We start from the raw sequence: 24529 nt of genomic DNA, 5'->3' as shown, positions 1-24529 counted from the left end.
CCCCCCACACACACACACCTCCACCCCCCTCCCTTTCTTTGGTAAGAATTTGCCGCAAATCGCTATGTCAAACAGCTTGGGTAACTTCATTATTGATGCAATGAACATTCCTAAAGGAAGAAAGGAACGGACGAAAGAAACGTTTGAGAAACAAAATAAAGGAAGAAAGCAATTCAAAAGAAAATGAACTTAATGCAGAACATTTAAGTAAAGAACTGGTATACTAGGACGAGCTCTAACGAGAATATTTTCTAAAGGCCACCTTTCAATCCTTGACCAAGACACTGATCCTAAGACTGACAAGTGCCAACAATAGGTAAATTAAACATGCAGATACAACATCAACTAATATCGGTCATTTCTATAGTAAAATAAAGATGAAATCAATTCTAGTAACTACATAAATATCAACTACAGAGTAAATGTACCCAGAATGATTACCTTGCTGAAGAAACCCTTAAAGAGTTTCTCCTCCTCCTCTCCAATTCAAGCAAGGACTGCCTTCCTCTCATCATCAACAGCACTGGTAAATTCCTTCACTAAAGCCTGACTAGTGCCACGTCTTTCATTAACGAAAATAACAAGTTATTTACATCTCGACGGCTCGACCGCTATCATAGTCTTCACCAGCTTTGCTGTCCATATCTGAAAAGTCAAGCAAGTTAAGTTTAACTTTTGTCCTCTAACTTTAACACGACAACTTATAGTTACAAGCAGTTGCAGTTTAAAAGTTACACGCAGGACGTACAATTTTAAGAGCTATAAGCTAGTTACTCCTAATCTTGTTTCATACGCAGTCAATGAGTAGAGGGGAGACCTTATTATCATTTTTCCAAGCAATTTAAATGATGTAAATTGTATGTGAGTAATTTGTGTGTGTATGCCTTTATATTGTGATCTGAAATCCGAATGATGAAAAAGAAGTAAGATTCACTGGATATGCTTGTAAATCAAGGATAGCTACAATATTTGGAAAAAGAGAGAAAGAGCTTATTTAGCTCAGAATATTATGAGATCATGCAATAAAAGAACATGTCCCGCGAACCAGAAACTAAAACAAATAGATTTGATACTGTTGGAAAAAGAAATTCACAAGTTGCGAATCATGGACGAAAGAGAAATCAATATTATGAGATGAATAGCCAAATGTTAGTTCTGCTCACATAATGATCGACATAATTCAATATAATCGTAAACAAACTCTAGGTTCCGCAACTATGACTTGTGCCTTTCCAAATAACTTCTTAGCCAAATTCTTGTAATTATCCGCATCAAGGTTAGCTATTACAACATCCTCTTCCAGTTTAAAGCATTGGATACCTTCGAAAGGTCTACAAAAAAATTTCCAGATCAGTAAAAACTAACAGAAGATGAAAGTTTTCATGTGCAGCTAGAAGCAATCAAGCTGAAGTCTTGTAACAAATATTAGCCTACTTACTGAGCAAGATTTTTGCAATGACCACACCTGTAGGAATAATAATACATCATCTTGAAATAAGGTCACCAGGAATAAGAAAGGAAGATATATAAGAGGGTATCAATAGAAATCAACTAACCATAGTGCATACAAGTTCACAAGTCTTTATTTCCATCAAGTACAACCTGATCAATAGTCTCTGATGTCAATGGCACAACACTGGACGGGCTGTTGCCAACTTTACACTAGTCCCTATATCCATACATACAATCAATTAGAGCATGGCAAAGCATGCCAAATTATATAATCCACCAAACAATTCTCCAAAATATAATCCACCAAACAATTCTTACTCAGAAGCAAAGTATAAACCTAATGATACTTAAATTGTCAAAAAAAATTAATAAACCAAATCATAACTTCCTACTCAGAAAAGAAAAGCGGCAAGTTGGAGAAAGAATCATATATTTTCATGCCAATCAAACCTGACATGACAAAAGAAGAATATATAGAGGGATGTAATGAACAAAAATGTAAGTAAATCCAATACTTTCTCATCATTATGAACTTCTTTTTTGTCTCTCTTGCTCTACATGATGGCATTTGAATAAGCAATTCCAAAGCTTTGATCCATACAATGAAAGGATATTCACACGAAGTCATTGACTTCTGCCGGACTTCTGCATTTCAAGATGCATTTATCAAACAAAAACAGCAATCTATCAGTCAAAATTGATACAATATTTTCTGCTTCCAATAGGTTAATGCAATCTTTATCGAATGAGTGCATCAATTCTGATTTTTTTAGTTAGAAATTATTATTTTGATGTACTTCAGTCTGCATGCTTGCATTAGGTCAGACCTCCAAAGAAGTAATTTTCTAGAAACATCTTTTAAAGACTTAAGGAAAGGTTTTCAAGAGGTACACTCGTATAAATATAGACAGTCAGCACAATATGAACTAGAGGAGAAAAAGATTAGGGAATGATAAAATGACATGTATATACCGTGAGACAGACTAGCTGTCACGAGATATGAAATTTCTAGAATATATTTTACAAAAAATTCTTCCAGAAATAGAAAGACATGAAATTTCAGAGAAAAAAAAGTGCACATAAATCATTATTTAGAACCAATAGCAACAAGTGTGCCACACAGTTTTAAAAATATCAGCATTACAAGAATTCCATACAACAAAGAAAGTGCTTGAAAAGTAGAAACATATTTGTGCCAAGCAACATAACAAATGATTTTAACAAGTTCGGATTTTCTGAAATAAAAAAGAGAATGGTTTTTCATTAACTTAAAAAGCAATTTGCTAATCCAGTAGGCAGCAAAATTTTCTCCAAGAAATAAACTAACTCATCACTGATGATTACTTTCTGTCAGCAGTACATACTTACCAAGATTCAAACTGAGCATGGGAGGACGAAATGTCAGGAAAAATGAAGCTCAACAACAAAAAAAGTTCACGCAAATTGTCTTGCATCAGGGTCTCAGTGAAAAGAAGCTTATTTTCAATTGAAAAGCAATTTAATTCCCTTAAAAAGAGGTGGTGCATATTTTCAAGCAATGACTCTATGAAAAAAGGGACAATTGAGAGACGGACAGAATACCGATTTTTATCATTTGAGGGACTAATTTCAGTGTACCAAAGATTTAAGGGACTAATATTAAAAATAACATTCTGAAACTGAGTTGCAGGGTAATATTTCAGTTGGGTGAGGTTGGGTGGGAAATAGGAGATTTCAGTGGGAAGCATATGTTTTTTTATTAGTGAGGTCACCTAGTGCCATGACTTTTTGATTGATGGGTGTTAAATGAAGTTGGATGCTTGTCCTCCTTGATCAAAGTGGTGTCACATGACACTACTTCGATTAAGGTAAGTCCGCCGATGTGAATTAGCACCCAAAAATTATATTTTCCTCATATTAGACCTTAACTTTTAATTTATATTTATATTAAGCCCTTAAATCTAATTTAAATGAGTTTTAGACTTTTACCATGGTAAAGCCTAAACAAAATAACCTAAAGGCCTTAGTTCTGAATAAATAATTTAAGGCCGAATTTAATCTTTTTGTATGGGCCAGAATTCTTTTCGGAGACTGTAGGCCGAGTGACCAACATTGTCTTAGTGAATGAGTATGTGAATTCTGATTCTTTTAATTAGAAATGATTATTTTGATCTACTTTAGTCTACTTGCTTGCATTCAGTTAGAACTCCAAAAAAGTAGCTCTTGACACGTGCAAGACATCTGACTGAAGGACTGTATTGCACGTGTATGAGTGCAGTTGTGGATATGAGAGACGACAAATTTATAAAATGTAAAATTCAGGGGCATTGCTATAAATATGCATATCAAAATTAGTAATTCATATGGGATCAATATTGCTTTTTATTCACATGTTATACGAAAAGCCCTATAACATTTTAATGTTTCTTTTATTGAATAGACTATAAATTAAAAATATGCTCGTATTTTTAACTAAATACCAAACTACAATTTAGAATCATACTTATGAATTGGGTATGAGTTAAAACAATTTTGAGTCGAGTTGAAAGAGTTGCAAAAATTTGTGGTGATGGGTAAGATATATATCCAAGAAGTGTACCATGAGTGTTTAAAAGTGAAACATGTATTATATAATTAAGTATACATCCAAATAAATGTATGTGTGTATTCGAGACATGTCCAAGGAGTGTTGGACACAGACGTGGGAGGTGTTGGAGATAGATCGAGCCAAAATGAAGTGTCCCAATAACCTAGCTAAAGAACAATGGAAATGGAAGAAATATATCTGACAAATGATGTTAGAGTAACTCTTAATACAAACTCTAAATTGCAGATAAGATGCTATATAAAACTTCACAAGTATATGTGAGCTTACAGTTCGCTGTTAATTGACCAGCTTAGCAATTGCAAATGAATTCATCAGGAATTCAAAAAGCTGAGCTTCAAGTTTCGTTTTTTCCATGTTAAAATATACTAAAATATATTAGGAATCTTGACCCTAAGATTAGTTTATTTTAATGATAACAAATATTATATGTTATGTGTATTATATGCTAACATTTGTTTTGCAGTATCAGAGCTATATCAACAATTATATTCAAAAAGATACTCAAGACATAGATGAGTTCAAGGTAAAATGAAGCAAAGAAGAAGATATACTTTATTGTCAAAATATAATTTTATATTTTCTTTGCTTAGAAATTTGTACAAGCCTTGATCACTCACACACATGCACACACATAGTGTTAGAACACACTAACACATGATTAGTGTGTTGGTTAACAATAGAAATCCCCTATGTTAGTCATTAGAGTTTATAGATATTGAGTGAGTCTTAAAACATTTTATTTATACCCCTTATCAATTAGAATATGGAAAAACTCAAAAAATAAAAGTTGTAGGTCTCTTCAAGAGCTTTCCAATAAATCTTAAATCACCTCATTCCGTTATAAGATGAGAAAGTTATAGTCAAAATACTGAAAAGAAAATTCCAAAATCTGTGAGTTTACAGTGTAGTCGACTACTATGCCTTGTAGTCGACTACTAAAAGAAAATTCCAAAATCTGTGAGTTTACAGTGTAGTCGACTACTATGCCTTGTAGTCGACTACTAAGTAATTTTCTGACTTCACAGAGTCTGTTTAGACTCAGTGTAGTCGACTACTATGACTTGTAGTCGACTACAGATGCAGTTTTTCCAAATTTCAGGTTTTGAATAAGTGATTGTTTATAGCCGTTTTGTGTACGTTTTTAGGGTTGAAAACTTATCTTTTCAAGGGCTATAAATAGGTTATAAGTTCAGAAATTTGCACAACTAATTCATACACATAAGATCAAACATTTGTGCATATTCACTCTCTAGTTTTCCAGATTTTCATGCTAAGTGTTTAGAAAAAGAGAGTTTCTGATATTGCCTTGGTTTCAATCATTCTTAGAGATTGTATAGGTAATATTCAGAGAGTTAAAAGAATCCTAAGCCACTGCTGCACTTCACTACATATTCAAGGCTTATAGGATCAATTGTGTTCTTGCTTCAAAAAGGATTTCTCTCGGGTTTGAGAGGGTTGATCTCTTGGTTTAGAGATTGGGTGGCAATTGACATGATCTTGTCAATTGATGTTGCAATTTGCAGGGATTTGCAAATTGGTCAGATTTGCTTTTGATTTTGTAAGTTTATTCAAAATCATAGTGGAAACTCTCAAGCAGGATTTGCTTGGGGACTGGATGTACACCGGGTTGGTGGAACCAGTATAAAACTTTGTGTTTATGATTGTGAATTTCTGAGATTGTCATTTTTCTTTGCAATTTATAATCTACTTTGTATATATTTTAAAAGAACACTATTCACCCCCATTCTAGTGTTCTAGTGTATCTATTTCAGATCCTACATTTGGTATCAGAGCAAGGTGAAATATGACATCAATAAATACATCACAATTCAAAGAAGATCACTCTACAAATCGTCCACCAATTTTCGATGGATTGAACCAGTGTTATTGAGGCGCGCGCCCCGGGCGCGGGGCGCTTCAGCCTGGGCGAAATGCGCCCCGCACGCGAGGTGGGGCGCTGCATGCAGCGAGGCGCGCGCCTCGCTCGCGCCTCGCGTGCGCCTCACGTGCGCCTCGTACCTGTGTTATATAACATACTCTTTCTTCTATTTTTTTAAAATAATTTACATAATTACATATTTATATCATGTAATATACTCTTTCTTACTAGTTGCTAATCTATTTTCATCTTTTCATGTTTAACCTATAAAAAGAACACAATAATTAGTAATTTAGTATACTTATTTGCTAATTGTAACTTCCTTCTCTAATTAGCATGCTAATAGCAAATTATAAACATGTAAATATGTAATTATTACATTCATTCTTCATCTTTTCAAGCTAAGTAGCAAATATCAATTAAGAATACTAACTAGAAAATTATAAACAGTCATGTTTGTTAATTATATTTCTTAGTCTTTTTATGTGACAATTTATAAACATATGTACATAATTGTTAATCACTTAATTTGATGATTTAAATACATGTTTCTTGTATCTTTTTTGTTACTTTAAAAATTCAATTAACATAATTGATGATTTAAGTTGATATTCTCATAATTTTGGATGTAGGTAACTAATATGTTGCGTATATGTTTCTGTCTTATGATGTTGGTAAATATTAATTTGAGTTATGCGCCTCGGTTAGTGAGGTGCGCGTCTTGTTGTGCGCCTTGCGCATGGTGCGCGTAAGGGACTTTTGCACCCCGCATTGCGCCTTGCGTCTCGATAACACTGGATTGAACTACAACTATTGAAAGTGCCGAATGAAGATTTACCTTCAATCAATTGACTATAAACTTTGGAGGATTGTGGAAACAAAATATGAGAAGCCAACCACTCCTTTCACGGAATGGACTACATCTCAAAGGAACAATGCAAACTAGGATTCTAAAGCAATGAATGTCTTATTTTGTGCTCTTGATAATAATGAGTTCAATAGAGTGTCAACGGCCACATCCGCATATGATATTTGACACACACTCGAGGTAACTTATGAAGGTACAAGTAATGTTAAAGATACTAATAATAATTTCATTTGTTATGGTTGCAATAAGCCAGGACATATAAAGAATAATTGTCACCTTCTAAAATCAATGTCAAAGTCTATAAAATTCAACAAGAAAAGGAAGGCTTTGGCGGCTACATGGGATGATAGTGATGATTCATCTTCGGATGAAGAAATCAAAGAAAAGGAAAACGCTCATATGTGTTTTATGACACAAGATGAAGTAAGTGACAATGAAGAGCTCTTAGATGCTTTCAATGAATTATATGAAATATTTTTGAGATTAAAGGCTTCACATAATTTTCTTAAAGGTGAAAATAAAAGATTATTTGAAGAAATTTCTAATTTTAATTCTTCTACTATTTCTTATTCTCAAGTAATTGAATTAAAAGAGGAAAATAAATCATTGCTTAAAGAAAATCATATTTTGACTAATGAGAATGTTTATCTAAAATCAGAATGCAATGATTTAAAAATCCGCATTAATGTTTTAGATAAAGATATTTCTTCTATTAAATTAAAATATGATGATATATGTTTGAATGTTAGTAAATTCAATAAAAGTAAAGAGAATTTGAATAATTTGCTCTCATTTTAAAAATTTTCAAACAATCATTTTGGCATTGGATTTGTTCCTAAGTATTTTACAAAGAATGATTATGTTTTGAAGAATAATAATAAGAATATTCATGCTAAACAAAATAAGTATATATGGATTCCTAAGAATTTGAATATTCATGATAGGAATAATTATATTTCATCTTATATGGATGAAGTTTGCAATTCAAAGATTTACACTTATGTTAATAAATGGAAACCAAATTCCAAGTGGATTTGGATTCCTAAAGGATAATCCTAATGATATAATATAAAATGGTACCAAAATGCTTAATATTTTTATTAAGGTACCCGGTAAGAGAAAAATTTAACTAGAATTATGTTTATTTCTTTTTGTTAATGACAAAGGGGGAGTTATATAGAAAATTTTAAATTTTTTTACTAATGCTTTGATGTAGGGGGAGTAAAATATTTTATTTAATGATTTTATGCAGGGGGATTAAAATTTTTATATCTTAATAACATATATTTGTCATCATCAAAAAGGGGGAGAATGTTAGGAATCTTGACCCCAAGATTAGTTTATTTTGATGATAACAAATATTATATGTTATGTGTATTATATGCTAACATTTGTTTTGCAGTATCAGAGCTATATCAACAATTATATTCAAAGAGATACTCAAGACATAGATGAGTTTAAGGCTATATTTCTTGCCAACATGAAATCCCACCCAGACTTGCCAAAAGGCAAAAACTGTATGCGATGTAAGCTGAATGCCTAAGACTACAATAGTCCTAAAACTAAATCAATCCCACTTCATGTATCAGGAGTGAAATATGAAGCAAAAAGATTTAAGGATATAGCATTACCTCCTCCTGTACCTATGAACACCGTGAGAACTTCTGCAGTACGTGGACGTACATACCTATATGATCAACACAACCAATATTTATCCAAGATTGCTATATGTGACTGTAAAAGGACGTCTTGGATGAAACATACCACATGGCATAAGCAATTATGAAACAAATAAATAAAGTTCTTAATATGAACTCACTTTTTTTAGTTCAATGAGCCATTCGGAAGCCAATTGATAGTGGAGTTACCCTTAACATCACATTTGCCGCATCAGTCCATACCCTCGTCCCAGTTTACCTTCATCAACCAGAAAGATTACAGCATATTAACCTCCTGATACTTACTAAAGAGTAACAAGAAAAGATGTTAGCTAACTGATCGATACAAATTTTAGCCTTTTGAAACTTGAACTTAGTCTCCAATACTCATGGGCAAGCTTCTTACGACAATGGACATAAATAAGAAATCAATAGCAAGTTATGGACAGGAGTCTGTGACAATCGAATTAATGAGATCCAATCCCCATATAAATGGGTTCACCAGGTTGTGTCTGTACTCAAAATTGACCTAAGTTATGGGTTCTAGAAAGCTTATAGTCTAACCCAAACCCAAACAGGCCGGCTTTGAATTTCATCAAAACCCTGTCTAGACTCATACCCAACGTCAAACCTGCCTGACTGGCAGATTTTCATCTCCATCTTCTTATAACATTTCTTCTAACTAATTATTTCGCTCTTTCTCGTGCATAATAGACTAATAGTAGAATAGGTTTAAGGACTTCAAAGTCCCTTACAAAAATTGAAGGTTGAACCATCATCCCCTTATGCTACCTGCTAATGTCCCCAAAAGTCCAAAACAATGTGGCACCAAAGTTTTGATGTTTGAGCGTGAAATCCCTCCATGATCCCAACACAGATAAGTTTCCATTGAATTTTTGTTTGTAAAAGGAAAACTTGTGGATAATAAGATGTCAGAGAGAGATACCGACTGCCATAGTAAACTTCAAGTCCTTACGTGATCAATCATATTTGCACTCTCTAAGAGATCAGGATGGTTACAATTTTTTTTTAAGTTGAATTACCAAATTGTTCAACTTCCCTTTCACGCAAGTTTCAGAGGTACACATCGTACAAACCAAACATCAGTATGAACAGCTCAACTGCCATACACACAACTGTATATGCACATTTCTCCTACTTCTAAACCATCTAGAAAAACTTAAGCTGCCCTTTAAAAAGAAAAAGGTCGATCTAACCAGCTATACTTTGTGTAGATGTTATGTATCACGTCAGTCACGAAAGCAGATGTAGAGAAGAATCTTTGACAAAAGAAATGATTGACCACCAAAAAGGAAAAAATACAGAATCATTCTGTCAACATAATGCTTGAGGGCTATTTCTTAAACCATTATACATAACAGACGTGATACATAACATCTGCACAAAGTAATACCTCAACCCTTCTCTTAGTGCAAATATTTTCCTGCTCTAAGTCACCGTTGGCCCTCCTCGAAAAATCAAAACTGAAAGAATAAGATGACTGTCAGCATCAAAATAGGACAGCAAGCTAAAAAAAAGCCAAATGGAGATTTTAAAGACTGACAAAATAATCACTTTCCTGAGACATCTTTTAGAGACTTAGGATAACATTTTCAAGAGGTACGCTCGTATAAATAAAGACAATCAGTACAATATGAACAAGAGGAGAAAAAGATTAGGGAATAATAAAACTAAAAGACAGGTATACTTTGTGAGGACAGATTAGCTGTCACTAGCTATGATATCTCTAAATTATAATTTACAAAAATGCTTGAAGGATTAGGAAGACATGATAATTTCAGAGAACAAAAGTGCACATAAATCATTACTAGAACCAATAGCAACAAGTGTGCCACATAGTTTCAAAGATATCAGCTATAGAAAAATTACGTAAAGTAAAGAAAGATGCTTAAAAAGTTGGAACACATTTGTTCTAAGAGAAGTAACAGATAGTATTAACAATATATGACTTTCCGAAAGGAAAAAAAAAGAGATGGTCCTATTAACTTAGACAAATTAGTTCCTAAAGAAGCAAGTCAACCAATAGCTTGTGGGTTCGATGCATGCTCGAATATTTGCTATTTATGTCCATCTACTCAATAGAAAGGTGAAAATGTTTGATGGTTCAGTTGGAAAAAGTTTTGTTTCATTTAATAGTTTAAAAGCACTATTGTGATAATCGTAACCCCAGCAGGCAGCAAAATTTTCTCCAAAGGATAAAATAACTGATAGCTGACTTTTTGTCGGCAGTACATACTTTAGAAGATTCAAACTAAACACTGGTCGACAAAATGCCAAGAAAAATGAAGTTCAACAATGACCAAAGCTCAGCCAAATTGTACTTACATCAGGGTCAGTCAAAAGAAGGTTATTTTCCATTGGTAAGCGTTTTAATTCCCTTACTAAGAGGGTGCAAATTTCAAGCGAAGGCCCTAAAAAAAAGGGGGACAATGAGAGAAGAAAAACTGGAAGAACTAAATATCTCAGTAAATATAGAGAAAATTGATAGGGTAGAGCTTTTACCTCATCCACTAGAACATACTTGCTTAGTTCTATGATTAGCGTACACATGAACTTTTTTCTTGTCTTTGTGCTTTCTTCCTCAGTTCTATGATATGTGATAGTACACATGGAGAGAACAAAACTAATGCAAAGCTTCCCAATGTTAGAACACTGTATATGCTTGTAAACAAAAGACAAGTTCACTAAATAGTTTTACCTTTAGAAAGCATTAAACCAGTTGGAGAGAGTAGAAAGTAGAGCTATAATCATATTCTATTTCCATAAAGATCCTGGAGCTGGCATGTACTGTTGGAACCTTCAAAGCTGGTTCTCCAGACACCTTCGAGTACACCTGTGAGTGAGAGAAGTAAAATTTAGCAATTCACCATTTTCTGCAGGTTTTCTTTACTGTAACTTCATCGTAAGGATTTCTGAAGATCAGGCCAGTGGCACAAACAGGATTTTCCTGACAGATAAAGCCAATTTGATGTTAGCTTGGAATTACCAAACATCTAGACTAGAAGCATGTAAAAGATATCACCCCGTGAGTAGTAATATACAATCATCAAAGAACGGGTCAAATGGCATCATTGATATACAAGGAAAAAAGTTATTTGGGATTGCCCTCCATCAACGAGTTTTGAAGGCACCCAACGCAACAGCTTCTGTGTGCACACCATATTATCATTAATATGGGCACAAATAAGTAAGGTAAATTTTCCGTGGAACAAGGGGTACTTACATTAATCAATGCCAGGAATAAAGTCCGCCCTTGGTCCAATCCAGTCGAATGGTCTCTGATACTGCACGCATGACCATCTCTGTCAACATAGCTGCGATGACAGTCCTCACTTTTCTCTAAACAAACAAACATATGCACCTGAAAATATGCCTACAGTAGATTAACTTTTCAATAATCTGACTTGAACATGCATATACCTCATCCACTAGAACATACTTGCTTAGTTCTATGATTAGCGTACACATGAACTTTTTTCTTGTCTTTGTGCTTTCTTCCTCAGTTCTATGATATGTGATAGTACAATTGGAGAGAACAAACCTAATGCAAAGCTTCCCAATGTTAGAACACTGTATATGCTTGTAAACAAAAGACAAGTTCACTAAATAGTTTTACCTTTAGAAAGCATTAAACCAGTTGGAGAGAGTAGAAAGTAGAGCTATAATCATATTCTATTTCCATAAAGATCCTGGAGCTGGCATGTACTGTTGGAACCTTCAAAGCTGGTTCTCCAGAGACCTTCGAGTACACCTGTGAGTGAGAGAAGTAAAAGTTAGCAATTCAACATTTTCTGCAGGTTTTCTTTACTGTAACTTCATTGTAAGGATTTACGAAGATCTGGCCATTGGCACGAACAGGATTTTCCTGACAGATAAAGGATTTTCCTGACAGAAAAAGCCAATTTGATGTTAGCTTGGAATTACCAAACATCTAGACTAGAAGCATGTAAAAGATATCACCCCGTGAGTAGTAATATACAATCATCAAAGAACGGGTCAAATGGCATCATTGATATACAAGGAAAAAAGTTATTTGGGATTGCCCTCCATCAACGAGTTTTGAAGGCACCCAACGCAACAGCTTCTGTGTGCACACCATATTATCATTAATATGGGCACAAATAAGTAAGGTAAATTTTCCGTGGAACAAGGGGTACTTACATTAATCAATGCCAGGAATAAAGTCCGCCCTTGGTCCAATCCAGTCGAATGGTCTCTGATACTGCACGCATGACCATCTCTGTCAACATAGCTGCGATGACAGTCCTCACTTTTCTCTAAACAAACAAACATATGCACCTGAAAATATGCCTACAGTAGATTAACTTTTCAATAATCTGACTTGAACATGCATACGGACATCTCTGTTTGCATAGCAGCAACGACAGTCATCGCTTTTCTCTAAACAATCAATCACATGCATCTTCGACTTTTAAGTGACATGATGGCAATACGAAGAGCATAGTTAAAGGTATAACATAAATACATATGGAAGTATTCCTATTCGAAAAGACGACAACTGACAATGCTTTATGGATCAGAATGTTGGGCAAACTAAATTGGAAGTATTTCGAAAGAAAACATACAAAAATAAGAGAAAATTTCCCGAAAATATAAGAAAGGAAGAAAATTTGCTCACTCTTCATTCGTCGTTCCTCTTCCCCTTTTCGCAAATTGAATCGGACTCGTTTTCGAACCCTAGATTCGGAAATCAATGCTTCCAACCTTCTATAACCTATCGAAACCCTAACTTTGTCGACAGCGCTTTCAAAGAATTAGAAGCTCCATTCAGCAGAAAATTCATGCTTTGATTAACAAAACTGACAACCTGCAGGAAAAAAAAAACCTAATTTTTAGAAACCCTAAATTTAAGAAGGAGGGAAATCAAAGTAAGATGGAAAAGAATTACCATTTCTCGCGATTTGAATCTGAGGACGAGCGAAAGGCCTCGGTGAGTAATTATAGCGAAGCGTCTCGCTTGAAGCTAACGCAAGTGAAATGTCCGCGTGAAACCAACGCGAGTTAAAATACAGGCTAAATTTCATAAAAACCCCTTACCTTTGGATGATTAACAGAAAACCCCCTTCACTTTGAAATATCGGAAAACCCTTTAGCTTTAGAGGCTATCTGAAAACTCTCCTTAACTTTTAGATTTTATCAGAGAACCCCCTAATTTAAGGAGATTTTCTGATGAAAATCTGAAAGTTAAAAGGATGTTTTGTAATAAAGTCTTAAAGTTAAATGGGAGTTTTGTTATAATCTTGATATATACTTAAGGATTTTGTTTTTGATATTTTGAAAGTTAGGAGTGTTTTCTGATAAGTGTCCAAAGTTAAGGAGGGTTTTCTAATAGTCTAAAATGTATTTTAGAATATGTAGCATTATAGCATGTGCAAATGCGCGTGTCATATATATTAATCATATATTTTTAAATTTTTATATGAAATAAGCAAATTATATTTTAATATATATATTAATGTTTCATCAGTTTTTTAACTTCTATATCACACTCTAAAATAATTAAGTTATATTTTAGAAAAATATAATATTGTAATATAGTTCAAGCGTGAGAATGTAGCTTTCCATTTACTAAATGTCATCCAAAATCATTTTAGAAAATATTTTTTCCCAATAATATAAAAAATTATAAAAATTGTTTAAAAATATTTTTTCCCCAATAATATAAAAAACTATAAAAATTGTTTAAAAATTTTACTATTTAAAATTAACATATTCATTAATTAAAATGATCATGATCATGTTTTTAGTTGATGTTTTTTGCATTAACATGTATTTAATAATCATTTCTAAACATGAACTTATCATTTGATATTTTAATCTATTATAACATATAACTTGATAACAATTTAATTATGTTAGTTCAAAACTTATTTTTTAATTATTTATTAAGAATGTTTTAGAAATAAGAAAATTATGAATATTAATTATTGTGAATTACATCATATTCTCATTCATAATTTATAATTTTCTAGAAATAAGAGAATAAATAAAAGAAAGGGAAAAAAGTCTTTCATGTGAAAAAATCTTGATTAGAAAGAAGGGAGAAAACATATGTTTAATCAAGAAATATAGGTTAACATAATGCAAACTGATCGAGTTATTGTCTCTAGATCTCCTCCTAAAAAATTGTCGGTGGTTTATTCCAAAATATCTAGTCAAGCATATTTACACGTTCAGTACTTTGCACAATTGCACTCGCAACCTTTTGTTTGACTTGTGTATTATCTGAGGAGAGTGAGTTATTTTATATCTCCATGTTTTGTCAAACTCTTATTAATGAAACACGGAGAAGTATTATCTCCCGGTTACTATAAAAAGAAATCTTTATATTGTTCTGCTCGCGGATGGTGGATGTCAATTTCATGATATGATTAAGATCCAAAACAGTTAGAATCCAAAATCCTCTCTTGATTTTTTTCATGAACGAGAAGTCCACAAATTGAACGATCAAACCTATAAAAAGAAATTGTTGTTTAGTCTGCTAATTTATATAACATGCTCCGGGTTAGAGTTGGAGAAGTACAATATTATTGATAAGAAGCACCTTAGCTTATCTAATTATATTCGATTTGGTAGTTTGTGTAATAGTAAACAAGTAAGTTTCGTATATGGTCAATAAATGGATAGGATTCAACCAGATGCATTGATTTGGTGCTGTTATGGTGTTTTCAGTCGCCAAATTATGATCCCTTATCAACAATAGGCAAATATCCCTCATTACGCCTAATTCAGTCAACTCGGCCCTTAGGACTGTCAGGATCATCAACAATAGGCAAATATCCCTCATTACGCCTAATTCAGTCAACTCGGCCCTTAGGACTGTCAGGATCACGATCTAGCCGGCTCACCGATCGGCGTCTCGGAATGGCGGTACTTGTCGGTGCCCTCGTCAAAGACGACTTGTCACAAGCCTACTCAACTGGTTAATTCATCGGCGTCTCACGGGAACCGACTCGAAAGATAGTACTTCTCGACACTCCTCGATACAAGCAAAAAAACGACTTTATCCTCGAAACCCCCGCTAACAGTGCGTTGACATCACATTAAATGCTTGGCAGGCGTCATCATTTCTCCATCTTCGACATAATTTATGGCACATCGGATCACGCCGGCTTCGTACGCCGCATATCTCATCTCATTAATGATTAAGTGACCGCGCCCATTCCGTGACCACTCCACAGCCGACACCTATAAAGACAATACTGACTCAGCCGCCAGCTCAGACTCAGCCGAGAGAGACCAAAATGCCCCTCCTACATGACTATAAAAGGGAAAACTATTCTCAATGCAAAGGTAAGTAATTTTCCTACACTTTTCTCCATTTCACTACCCTTGAACTAATACCGTTCACTATTTTCCCCACTCAAGTACATCGCTAACTTGATCGTCAGAGGAACAACAGGGGAAATAAACCTGCCCTCTTACGAGTTGCTACACCTGCAGGGAAGAATAACCCAACTCAAAACCAGATATTCGGAGAAGTTAGCGGCCTATAATCAACTCAGTTCATATTAATTTACCTGTGTGATTAAGACCATCAACAAGTGCTTAATTACCTTTGTTTGATATGTTGTGATTGTCAGTAAAAGATTAGGTCTCAAATTCCCTCTAATTAGGTGGTAATCGGAGAGAATCCTATTCTCTCGATCATTACCGTCTATCTCAATTCTAATTGATGAGATCACGCCAGCTAAGATTTCCACTATAAAAAATAACGGTTTTGAATGTAGTCGTCGTTTTCAAGTTTACTAGTGATTTTTCAAGACCAATATGATTTTCAAGACAACAATGAAAATCTTATGTAGGGTGATCTCATCCATTAGAAATGATATACAGTGAAAGGATCGAGAGAATTAGATGATTTGTTAATTTAGATACTCTAGAAATCTGAGCAATCTTCTTCTAGTACCCTTAGTTGAGTCCATGATCACAAGTTTATTGTTGTTCATTTTGATCTTGGTTGGAGGTTCATGGATTACCTACAATATAATTAGCCTTTTAAATGCTGTAATAATATGTAGTTTTATGGTCATGAGGAATCTCAGGTTGCAATTGTATAATTTTAATACTGATTTGCTAAGGTTGCGATAAGCACATTTGCTAGCCTTCCAAAGTAGTAGAGCCTTTTAGCAGTCTCTTCAATAGTGGTATAAGAGATTTGTTAATTCCTTTTACAATGGAAGTTAGATAGTTAATGACAACTATTTTTACTTCAAATAAAAAACTTGCACGTGCTATTTTCACATACTCATATCACTATATTAATGACAACTATTTTTACTTCAAATAAAAAACTTGCACGTGCTATTTTCACATACTCATATCACTATATGTTCATTGTAATAAGTTATACACTTTTCAATTAATTGAAACATATTTAAGATATAAATTTGAGGGCCTTGATTCTTGAAGCCATTTCTACTAACAGCACAGTGGAATGTAATATTCACATTTAAATATTATCTGCAGTTCTTCATGATTGGCTAAACAAATTTTATCTCATAAGAATGTAAATGTGTTTTTTAGCAAAATATGGGTAACATACATCTAAACTTAATGGTATTTACCTATCAGGCGACATTATATATTCCGTACGTGTTTATTCAGATCTTCTACCTTGTAACTGATGTATTATGAACATATATATTGTTTTTGTTTCTTTTTCGGGATTTCCTGGATTTTTGGCTATTTCTTTGTAGGCACTCTCTCACTATTACAAAATCTCATTATCCTTCTTTAGATGCAACTCCATCTCACGTGAGTCGCATAGTGCTTTGATATTCAGTGCTTCACATAACTTCCGACATAAATTTGCTATACACGTGGATTTCTACTTCCTTCACAACATTTAACCTTCAACTAACGTAAACTTGCTGGATGCAAACTTAGCAGTACAAAGTACTACAGTTAAGAGTGTTACACCATATACCTACATGTTCTACCTTGAAAATCACCAAAGTTTAATGAGTCCTTAAAAGTTGACCACGTGTCAAATTAACGAGCTAAGTCGCATGACTAAAAGGCCCGACTTAGATATATACCCAGTCCAACCAATGAAGCTGGCCTTTCTAGCAAACCATATCTATAAGGTGAAAAGCGCCTTCAAGTCGCAATCTACAAAAGAAGTCCTAGTTTGAGACGAAATGTGTCTTTTGGTCGGACTCCACTAAGGAACGTCCTAGAGAAGGGAATGATTTGTCAGTTTGGTCAACATTTTTCGTATTAAATGCATGGCCAGTTGGAGCTCATGATCAACCACCTAGTTGCCATCGCATTAAACACATGGTTAGACATCATAATGACTCCTTGGACGTTGCCTGCACTTTCGTCATTCTATCATTATCATAACAAATGTGAGAAGAGCGACCCTTCAAATCCATCCAACCGGTTGCTTATATTATGTCCGATTACATGAGAACTAGAACAGAGAAGCTGAATATGTTTTGATTTATCATTCTAAACATGGAGACACTTTAAAGTTTGTACTGAGCAGACATCTGAGTTAGAACTATATTTCATGCGAGTTTAATTGCTTCTCTAAAGAATATCACTGCTTCCATTTAGCATTTTTTTTTTCCATTCGCTAACTTTACTGGAACCATTTAATTTTCAGACTCATTTCCCCATAATTCCTCGCAAAGCAGGGATAATTTGTGGCCTTCAGAGGTAAGAGACTCCTCAATCTCTTTAAATATTCCATGCTCCAGTTAACTAACAACCGAACGCATCCTGTAATTTCAAAGAATTCAAGAAGATGACCTCTAACTTACAACAAGAATATATTTATTCTTTCGGATTGCATCAAATTAAGAACAGCTTTTTGGTTATCCATCTGATGAGCTGCAAGAACTGTTTAATCGGCTCATGAGCTGCTCTTGGATTTAGATCTCCAAAACATAAAGCAACAAAAGACAAATAACATGAAGAGATCGAGTCTCGTTTCTTTTGCATTTACCCTCTTATAACATGGAACTAGTTTCATAGCCATTTCTTAATTTCTTTGGCCAGCTCCTGCATCCTCAATTGCTCAAATTGCCTACTGCTTAATAAACCATTAATAAGAAGAACTTGTATTTACGTATCTCTTTAGCCTCACCACGACTTCTAGTTGATCTATAGTCAAAACCATGCTCTATTTATAGCTAGTGATATTCTGCAAGTCATAATTAAGCAAAGAGCCATTGAATTAACCCCATGTGATTGAGCTTCCATATTTAGATACAGTCTTTACCTGAAATGGCAATGCCATTGTGGCAATGGAAGCATCCTGCTTCACCTTCCCCCACTCAACACCCCTCGAGCACTATGTATCCATCCTAATGCCAACCAAGCCCACTCCACTCTAATTAATCTCAAATTTTTCATTTTCTTAGAAAAGAAATTTTCTTTTTTTCCATGGCTTATTGCTCTTCCTCTTTCCTGAGCTACTTCATTCTGATCCTTTTCTTTGTCATGCTGAATTGCTCACAAGGGGTGAACACACCAGCAGCTGCTCCAACAACAGACGAGGACCCCGTAAACAAGCTCCCCTCTGCCTACTTCGTCAGCTTCACCGTGTTTAATATAGCTGCATCTGTAGCTCTCGTTGTCTTTGTCTTCTTCCTCTTGTTCATTGCCGGCGTAAATCCGGCCATTGAACTGCCCCCGGTCGCGGCTGCTGTCGTCTGACGTCTTCAATGAACCTGAATGCCCCATATACCTCTAATTTTCCTTCTTTCTAATTAGTTGTTCTCTGTATGTAGTAGTGCTATTCTCTTTTATTTTCATGCTCGTGTAATGTTGAATGACCTGATTATTTTAATGGAGTCTTATTTAGTATTATAGTTGAGCATTTTTACTGCTTTGTACAAGGGACACAGTGTTGGGGATGCACAACCCCCTGATGCGATTTGGAAATAGAGATTTAGGAGAGAAGAGAGAAAAACAACCAATCTCAAACACACAAGATTTACGTGGTTCGCTTCTCAATGTGAGAAACTACGTCCACGGCTGCCGCAGGAGAAAAATTCACTATTTTTCGTCTTTTTACATCATGCCCTAATCAACCCTTTTATAGACTTAAGGGTTTAACCAATAAAAAAGGAAACAGAACAAAACAGATTAAAATTCAAAACTGGGCCAAAACCCGACTCCGGTCGACCGCCGCACCACGTGCGGTCGACCGCGATGAATCTTATTCCTGATCAAGCTCTCTGGACTTTGGACGTTCGACCGCAGCGCCATGTGCGGTCGACCGCGAAGCTGACTGCAGACTGAGCTTGCTCTCTGGACTTATGCCGGTCGACCGCAGCGCCATGCTCGGTCGACCGCGATGAGCTCCTGGCCTGTGCACCCAGCTGTGCACGACATCGGTCGACCGCCGCGCCATGGCCGGTCGACCGCGATGTAGAAAACTGTCTCCTTCGTCGTTTTTACTTGAACTTCTCCATCGTCGATCCTGTTTCTCCTGTTCCAACTTTGTTCCTCTTCTCTTCTGAAGTATATGGCATGCTTGATAGTTAGGCTTCACATATCCTAACAATCTCCCACTTGGAGACTAACTATCAATCTCTTTCAGCTCTCTCTGCGGCGACGGCCTCCATATCATCAAGTGCTGAGGCCAACTGAAGTTGAGCACAACTTCAGTTTCTCTGTAGTGACAACCTTGGTAAGCATATCAGCTGGGTTCTTGCTTCCTTGAATCTTCACAAGTTCCAACATGTCCTCGTCCAACGCTGATCTTATGAAGTGGTAGCGGACCTGTATGTGTTTGGTCCTTGCATGAAAAGCGGGATTCTTTGCCAAATGAATTGCGCTCTGGCTATCACAATGTAGGACACTCTTCTCACTTTTCTGTCCCAGCTCCTCCAAGAAACCCTGCAACCATATCATCTTCTTGCTTGCCTCTGTCACAGCAATATATTCAGCCTCTGTCGTTGATAAAGCAACGATCTTCTGCAACTGATAAACCCAACTAATAGCTGTAGAGCCCAAAGTGAATACATATCCTGTAGTACTCCTTCTCTGGTCTATCTCACCAGCATAGTCTGCATCAACAAAACCCTGCAGGACTAACTTGCCTCTCCTGAAGCATAAGCAATCTTCTATAGTACCTCGTGATGGTAGTCAGTTTGACTACTGGAGAGAAGATCTCTGTGTAATCAACTCCTTCCCTCTGCTGAAATCCTTTAACCACCAATCTGGCCTTGTATCTCTTGGAATCATCATGTTCCTCTTTGATTCTGTACACCCATTTATTGCTCAAGGCCTTTTTCCCCGTTGGTAGCTTCGCAAGTTCCCATGTCTTGTTGGTGTCCAAGGATTTTATTTCGTCTTTCATGGCGAGCTCCCACTTGCTCGCATCATCCACTCGAAGGGCTTCATCATAACTTTCTGGCTCTCCACCGTCACTCAACAATAGGTAGTTGAGATGAGCTCTGGGCTGTAGTGATGGATACTTTGGATTAGGCTTGGGGACTCTAGCTGACCGCCTCAACTCTCTAACGGGCGAAACAGGCTCTTCATCTTCATCTGCCCCCTCTGAAGTGGTCTCATCCATCATCTCTTCTTCTTCATCAGAACTAGCTTCGGGATTGCCTCCACCTGAGGCATCATCTGACTCAAAATACGTAGGATCACTCTGCATCGAGCTAGTGGGCTGAACTGCATCACGGTCTTTGTAGAGGACTGATTCGTTAAAGACCACATCCCTGCTTCTGATGATTTTCTTGTTCTGCTCATCCCAGAACTTGTAGCCAAACTCATCGCCGCCATAGCCAACAAAGAAACATTTTAAGGACTTAGGATCGAGTTTGCTTCTAGCATGATCACTCAGATGTACATATGAAACACATCCAAATACTCTCAGGTGAGAGAGATTTACCTGCTTTCCACTCCATACTTCTTCAGGTATTTTGTGCTCCAAAGGCACTGATGGTCCCCGGTTGATCAAGTAGGCAGCTGTGTTGACTGCTTCTGCCCAGAATTGCTTTGGAAAACCTGCTTGTAACCGCATACTTCTGGCTCTCTCAGTCAATGTTCTGTTCATGCGTTCTGCTACGCCATTCTGCTGGGGTGTACCTGGCACTGTCCTCTCTAATCTAATGCCGCTGTCATAACAGAACTTCTTGAACTCTGAGTCTTCATACTCGCCGCCGTTGTCAGAACGAAGCTTCTTGATCTTCAAACCGGTCTCGTTCTCAACCATAGCCTTCCATCGCTTGAAGACTTCAAACACTTCTGATTTGTGTTTCATGAAATAGACCCAAGTCTTCCTCGAGTGATCATCTATAAAGGTCACGAAATATAACCTTCCGCCGGTGGATGGAACTGATGCTGGACCCCACACATCTGTGTGAACTAACTCAAGCTTCTCTTCTTTAGGGGTTCTGCCAACCCTTTTGAAGCTTATTCTCTTTTGTTTCCCTAGAATGCAGCTTTCACATAGGTCAATATCAGCCGATCTCAAACCTGGTAACTTCCCGTTCGATTGCATAACCTTTAGGCCTTTGCTACTCATGTGACCTAGCCTCTGGTGCCACAAATTTGGGTCTTCACTTCCTTCAGCCACTGCAATGGAACCTCGTGCATCTATCGTCATGTAGAGAGATCCCGTCTTCGTACCATGGGCAACAACCATGGATCCCTTTGTAACCTTCCATGTATCACATGCAAAGGTTGATACGTATCCCTCTTTCGCCAATTGTCCTATGGAAATCAGATTTTTCCTCAAGCTAGGAACATGTCTCACATCACTCAGCTTCCATGTAGACCCATTGAGCTTGATTTGCACGACTCCTTTGCTAACAATATCACAAGGCTGATCATCACCAAGATAGACTTTTCCTAGGTTTCCTGAAACGTAGTTCTCAAATAAATCTCTATTTGAGGTAGCATGAAACGAAGCTCCTGAATCCAGCACCCACGATTCAGTTTTGCTCTCCAACGAACAGATTAGGGCATCATCTGATTCTCCTGAGGCCACGTTCGCTTCAGTCTTGTTTTCCTTATCCTTCTTGGGTTCTTGGCACTGATTCTCATAGTGGCCAAACTTGCCATAATTCCAGCAATCGATCTCCTTCTTGCCCTTGCGGTTCCTGGACTTTGGCCTTCCGTTCCTCGAGTTAGATCTTCCTCGGCTACTCCCTCTATTTCTGTTTCTGTTTCTTCCTCTGCCCTCAAGATTCAAGGCCGACCCTGAATTAGAAATCCCTTCCTCTTGTCTTCTTATTTCCTCAGTCATAATCATGTCCACCACCTCTGAAAACTTCAGTTTTGATTTGCCACATGATCCGCTGATCGAGATAACGGTACCTTCCAACTGTCGGGCAATTGACCAAGTATCAAGAAGGCTTGGATTTCATCGTCAAACTGAATATTGACTGAGTTTAGTTGATCTGTGATCTCGTTAAACTCGTTCAGGTGTTCCTTGAATTTCTGGTTCTCGGACATCCTCAAATTAAACAGCTTTTTAATGAGATGTACCTTATTCGCCGCAGATGGCTGCTCATACATACTGGACAACGCCGCCATGAGATCCGCCGTCGTATTCTGATTCTTGATGTTGAACGCTACTGATTTAGACAAGGTCAACCTGATCGCTCCAAGGGCCTTTGGATCCAATAGCTTCCAATCCGCATCTTTCATATCCGTCGGCTTCTCTCCCAATGGTAGGTATAAATCCTTCTGATAGAGGTAGTCCTCCATCTGCATCTTCCAGAACCCGAAATTTATTCCATCAAACTTCTCAATCTTGGATGTTTCCTTCTCAGATCCCATTGTCTCTGACCTCAAATCGCTCGCGCCGAACCTGGTCGCTCTGATACCACTTGTTGGGGATGCTCAACCCCCTCTGATGCGATTTGAAATAGAGATTTAGGAGAGAAGAGAGAAAATCAAACAATCTCAAACACACAAGATTTACGTGGTTCGCTTCTCAATGTGAGAAACTACGTCCACGACCGCCGCAGGAGAAAAATTCACTATTTTTCAGTCTTTAATACATCATGCCCTAATCAACCCTTTTATAGATCGTCTTTTTACATCATGCCCTAATCAACCCTTTTATAGACTTAAGGGTTTAACCAATAAAAAAGGAAACAGAACAAAACAAGTTAAAATTCGAAACTGGGCCAAAACCCGACTCCGGTCGACCGCCGCACCACGTGCGGTCGACCGCGACGAATCCTATTCCTGATCGAGCTCTCTGGACTTTGGGCGGTCGACCGCAGCGACATGCTCGGTCGACCGCGACGAAGACAGAACTCTGGCCTGCTCTCTGGACTTTGAGCGGTCGACCGCAGCGCCACATGCGGTCGACCGCGACGAGCTCCTGGCCTGTGCACCCAGCTGTGCACATAGGCGGTCGACCGCCGCGCCATGGCCGGTCGACCGCAAAGCTGTAAAATCTCTTCTTCGTCGTTTTGCTTGAACTTCGTCGTCGTCGATCATGTTCCTCCTGTTCCAACTTTGTTCCTCCTCTCTTCTGAAGTATAGGGCATGCTTGATAGTTAGGCTTCACATATCCTAACATTTGCCTCACCATCAAACATCCATTCACTCCCCAAGTATACCTGTGAGATGTTTGAGATTCAGAAGACCTTATCCGTCTATCTCGTGAGTTTTTATTTCTGCTGCTAAAATGATTGCTTAATCTGAGCATGTAAATTTGTGGACTAACTTGGAACAAAATAGATTATTTTTTTCTCTTCTTTTGAGGCGAATGGGCAAGAAACAGGGAATAATTAGGCTCTGGTCTTCCTAGGATCAACTCATGAAGTTAAGGATCAATTTGATAATCCAGCTATCATGGTAACATAGATTAGTTGTTGTTGTGCACTCATTTTTATCAAGATTACATAGCCTATATGATTCATATCTGACAAATTTGCACTCGGTAGTACAAGGATTACGCAACTTATGGGATTCATATGATCGTTAATCTTCTCTTGATATATTTTCTTTTGCAAATAGGAGATTGTTTTGTGGTGCATTTCTTGATGACCTTAAATTCTTGAATTTTTTGTCTCTTTTCTTCAGTCTTCTTATACCCGTCTTTCTTTCTA

At 36.7% G+C, this 24529-nt stretch overlaps 2 long non-coding RNA genes across 6 annotated transcripts in view; both read right to left on the bottom strand.

The window, feature by feature from the left end:
* Positions 1-11865, bottom strand: part of LOC109832697 — a 16037-nt gene extending 4172 nt beyond the window's left edge. Inside the window, exons 1-11 of one of the 5 annotated variants that reach the window (XR_002244884.1) lie at positions 11689-11865; positions 11164-11412; positions 10968-11088; positions 10791-10876; positions 9859-9928; positions 8606-8703; positions 8418-8473; positions 1557-1669; positions 1439-1465; positions 1164-1331; positions 442-645 (exon numbers count right to left, since the gene is read on the bottom strand). This is a non-coding gene — a long non-coding RNA (uncharacterized LOC109832697). The remainder of the gene's footprint in view (positions 1-441; positions 646-1163; positions 1332-1438; positions 1466-1556; positions 1670-8417; positions 8474-8605; positions 8704-9858; positions 9929-10790; positions 10877-10967; positions 11089-11163; positions 11413-11688) is intronic. The other 4 variants (XR_002244883.1, XR_002244885.1, XR_002244886.1 and 1 more) reach the window with 4 other exon arrangements.
* LOC109832698 lies at positions 12454-13449 on the bottom strand. The gene is made up of 4 exons (XR_002244888.1): positions 13375-13449; positions 13105-13293; positions 12627-12764; positions 12454-12549 (listed from the first exon to the last, which is right to left on the bottom strand). It is a non-coding gene; the product is annotated as an uncharacterized LOC109832698 (long non-coding RNA).

Source organism: Asparagus officinalis, chromosome 3 (genome assembly GCF_001876935.1).
Source record: "Asparagus officinalis chromosome 3, Aspof.V1, whole genome shotgun sequence".
Taxonomy (NCBI): Eukaryota; Viridiplantae; Streptophyta; class Magnoliopsida; order Asparagales; family Asparagaceae; genus Asparagus; species Asparagus officinalis.
Note: the sequence above shows the minus strand (reverse complement) of the source record. Positions and strands in the feature narration are given on the sequence as shown.